This window comes from Eriocheir sinensis, chromosome 39 (genome assembly GCF_024679095.1).
Source record: "Eriocheir sinensis breed Jianghai 21 chromosome 39, ASM2467909v1, whole genome shotgun sequence".
Classification (NCBI taxonomy): domain Eukaryota; kingdom Metazoa; phylum Arthropoda; class Malacostraca; order Decapoda; family Varunidae; genus Eriocheir; species Eriocheir sinensis.
Window position 1 is genome coordinate 3,712,675 of NC_066547.1, and position 4,285 is coordinate 3,716,959.

The following is a 4,285-nucleotide window of genomic DNA, read 5'->3' on the forward strand; positions in this document are numbered from 1 at the left end:
AGAGAGAGAGAGATAGAGAGAGAGATGTGAGAGAGAGAGAGAGATGCTTGAGAGATGAGAGAGAGAGAGAGAGAGAGAGAGAGAGAGAGAGAGAGAGAGAGAGAGAGAGAGAGAGAGAGAGAGAGAGAGAGAGAGAGAGAGAGAGAGAGAGAGAGAGAGAGAGAGAGAGAGAGAGAGAGAGAGAGAGAGAGAGAGAGAGAGAGAGAGAGAGAGAGAGAGAGAGAGAGAGAGAGAGAGAGAGAGAGAGTGAGAGAGAGAGAAGTACGTGGGGAAAGATGCTCATGGGAAACCTCTCTCTTCTTCCATGGGTCATAGAAGGGTTTGAGGGACAAGGGGACGTGAGATACTGCGTTGGGGAATGAAGATGGAAGAGGATGCTGGCGGAAGAGGGGGAGAAGTGGGAAAGATGCTTGCAAGTGAAAACTCTCTCCTCTTATGAACGAGAAAGGGATTGAAGGGCAAGGAATGATGGGGGAAGGGTAGGGGATAGCTTCTTCTTCTGCCCCCAGTATATCCATGGATGAGATATCGAATGCACATCTCAACTCAATCGGTATTATCCATTTCATACCTTTATACTCATTTCTCAAAGGCAAGTCAGCTAGTCAGCATCCTTTCAAATCTCGTAGTTCATCTGAGAGGAAAGTCAGTCCAGTAATTATTGTTCTCCTGTATCGGGAAAGCGTATGCTAACTTATGCTAATGTAAGTCTACGGAGCCTAACCTACGCTGGCCTAAAGTACAGAGTAACCTTAGTTAACGTGAAATAACTTATGTGCCGTTCCTGAAAGAGGCGGTCAGTCAGTTAAGTTGTGTAGAATAGATACTTGTGTGGGTGCTCTCTCTCTCTCTCTCTCTCTCTCTCTCTCTCTCTGAGTAATATCTACACGCGTCAACCCTAAAATACCTTGTTTCCATACGTTTTCTTTCTTGGTCTATTTTCTTTTCTCTCGTCATCATTCTCACTCGTTATTTTCCCTTCTTCGTACGTTGCATATAAGTATTTTCGTATTTTCATTCACTTAGACTCTTATTTGACTGTTTTAGCGCACGTATGGACACACACACACACACACACACACACACACACACACCGAGACGAGAGGGTTTTGCATCAAGCTTCGTGTCAGACGGTCGCCACTCGGTCTTGGAGGAGGAGGAGGCGGAGGAGGAGGGTGCAAGGTCAGAGTGAGGGTTCCCTGCTTCCCCGTGTCCGCCGCCACGTCTGCCATGAACCGTGAGTCACCTTGTCCTTCCCTCAACCTCATCCCCATCTTACCCAATCCTCCTCCTCCTCCTCCTCCTCCAGTTAAACTTGCATTCTCTAGAAAGGCGAAGGGTGCGAGGAGACATGATCGAGGTTTATAAATGGATGAAGGGCTTTAATAAGGGAGATATTCATAAGGTTTTGTTGGTAAGAGAACCGGGTAGGACACGAAGTAATGGGTTTAAACTGGATAAATTCAGATTCAACAGGGACATAGGCAAAAATTGGTTTACCAACAAGGTTGTGGATGAGTGGAATAGGCTTAGCAGTCATGTGGTGAGTGCCAATACAATTGTCACATTCAAAAATAGATTAGATAAATTCATGGACAGCGATACCAGGTGGGGTTAGATACACGGGAGCTTAGGGTCAAAGGAACTGCCTTGTATAGGCCTACCGGCCTCTTGCAGATTTCAATGTTCTTATGTTCTTATGTTCCTCATTTCCTTCTTCTATAATCTATCATCACAATGACTGGCATCTTCTAAGTCTTCCAAGTAGCGTGCCTTACCCAATCCTCCTCCTCCTCCTCCTTCACATTCTCCTCCTCTAATCTATCATCTCACTGACTGGCATCTTCTAAGTCTCCCAAGTAGCGTGCCTTACCCAATCTCCTCTTCCTCATTCTCCCTACCTTACCCAATCCTCCTCCTCCTCCCTCCTACTCCTCCTCCTATTTATTTTCCTACTTCTCTAATCTACCATCTCACTAACTCGAAACTGCTAAGTGTTCGAGTAGTGAGCTTTACCCTCTACTCGTGTTCCCCTACTTCACTCTGTTCTCTTCTTCTCCCTCTTCCTCTACTCTTCTCAGTCCTCCCTCACTTCTCTCTTTCACTCTAACAGGAAAGGACATGAATTAAAACCGAGGAAATTAGTGAGTGTGTGTATGTGTGTGCTTTCCTTGTGTTTGCCTTTTCGTAAGCATCTCATGAAAGTCAAATGGGCAGTCACTTTTAATTACCAGCCCAGACCCTTTTTTTTCATTAACTACTGTATCTAGTCTCATCCCGACCCGTCCTGTTCAATCCTGTGCTACGTTAGTCCGCCCCATCCACTCCGTCCGCTAAATATACTTCACCATTTAGCACATATTTGCATCCTAACTAACTTAACTAACAGCCTTTCTATCCTATACTATCCTACCGTACCTTACCCTACCCTACCCTACCCCGTCCCATCCATTACTACGTCTGGTTCCGTTCTGCTCAAAATACTTCATCATTTGGCACATATCTGCATCCTAACTAACTAACTCTTCCTTTATCGCAATCCTTCTGTTCATTTTCTCCCTGTATTGCACTGTGACCGTCTATCCCACCCTTGTACCCAACTCTATAACGCAAGATTTTAGTATAGTCTCTCATTGCTAACTTATTATTCTTAGCATTATCTACTCGTATTCGTATTCAAGTTTTTATTATATTGTGACTTGTTTTGTGACCACGACCTTACCTAACCTAGCCTTACTTAACCTTTCAGCCTCTATGCCCTTCTGTTCTATGCCTTATGAGGAAAAGAAAACGGGGTGGAGGGAGGGGTGGAGGGAGGGAGGGATGGAGGTAGTTAAAGTCGTGGTGGTGGTTGACGTTTTCTCCATAACTATTCATTACTATTCCCTCCTTTAATGCCTTTGCCGCAGTAGTAGTTAACACACACGATTCTGCAATGTTTATCTTATCCCATTGCATTTATTACATTAGTATGCGATGTTTTTTCTTTCACCTAACGCGCCTGATCAACAGCATAAGCGCTTTAATATGCTTCCTCGCGCAACGCCTCGACAGAGAACCCTTGTTTCGTCACCACGGCACCTCGAGGAACTCAGAAATTATCAGAACTCGAGCATAAAAGTCTTGAGAGAGGAAACCATGCGCGGGAGGGTGGGCAGGGAGGGTGAGCAGTATGGTGAGGTGGGTTGAAGGGGGGTGGAGTGGGTGGGTGGGAAGGGGAGGCGAGATGGGGTTTAAAAGTGGGTTGGAAGGAGGGAGATTGTGTGGGTGGGGATATGGGTGGGCTGGGTGGGTATAAGAGGTGGGTGGGCGAGAGACAGTGTGTGAATGGAGGCTGAGTGGGTTAGAAGGTGGGCTGGAGAAAATTAACTGATATGGAGGAAAAATAGGTGGGCTTAAAGGTGGGTGGCAAGAAGCTAACGGATATAGGTGGAAAGGTGGTCTAGGAAAGTGGGTGGAAGGAAGACAGTGGGTATAAGGGGAATGGTGGGCAGACTGGGTGGAGGGAGGTATAGCATGTGGATGGGAGGGCGGGCAGGTGGGTGGGTTCAAAGCTATATAGATATTGGACTAAAAAAAGTTTGAGAATTAAACAGCGGGTGTGAGAGAGTTAAATGATGCAAGAATAGACAGAAAAGAGAAATGGGAACAGTGAAATCAATGGAGAGAATAGAGAGAAAGAGAGAAAAAGAGACGGGAGAGAGTAGGAAGAGATACATATTGGAGTAGAAAAAAAAGTTTGTGAATTAGAGTTATTAGACAGTGGAGGGAGGAAGCGAGACACGAGATGGCGGTGCATGGCGGGTATTCAGTGCCTCTGTGTGTCTGGCCTCTGGTGGGCGGTGTCAGGGGTCAATGGGGGTATTGTGTCCTGGAGGCGGAAGATGCTGATTCACTGGCGGTAGGAGAGATGGGTTACTACTGCGCGGGGTGAGTGGCTGGAGAGGGCAGGAGGGAGTGGGTGAGTAGGGAGGCGGAGTCAAGCATGCAGGCAGTCAGACAGTTAAGCACACCACCGTCTGCATGGGAAGGAGTCAGGGTTTTTTGGGTGTGTGCTGACGTGCTGGCTCTGGTAACGGTGGATAGGATACTGCAGAGGGAGAGGAAGGAGAGAGAGGATGGAGGAAGGAATGGAGGGAGAGGAGACGGAGCAATAGTTAGTTAGTTAATCAGGTTTTTATGAGTATTTGCTGACCTCCTAGATTTGGTAATGGTGGATAGGATACTTCAGGGGCAGAGAAGGGAGGGAGGAATGGGTTGAGGGAGAGGAGGGAGCGGGATCAAG

General features: G+C 46.8%; 1 long non-coding RNA gene across 1 annotated transcript in view; it reads left to right on the forward strand.

The window, feature by feature from the left end:
* Positions 1-207: 207 nt before the first annotated feature.
* LOC127008883 (uncharacterized) overlaps positions 208-4,285 on the forward strand; it is a 7,103-nt gene continuing 3,025 nt past the window's right edge. Inside the window, exon 1 of the long non-coding RNA XR_007761401.1 lies at positions 208-4,173. This is a non-coding gene — a long non-coding RNA (uncharacterized LOC127008883). The remainder of the gene's footprint in view (positions 4,174-4,285) is intronic.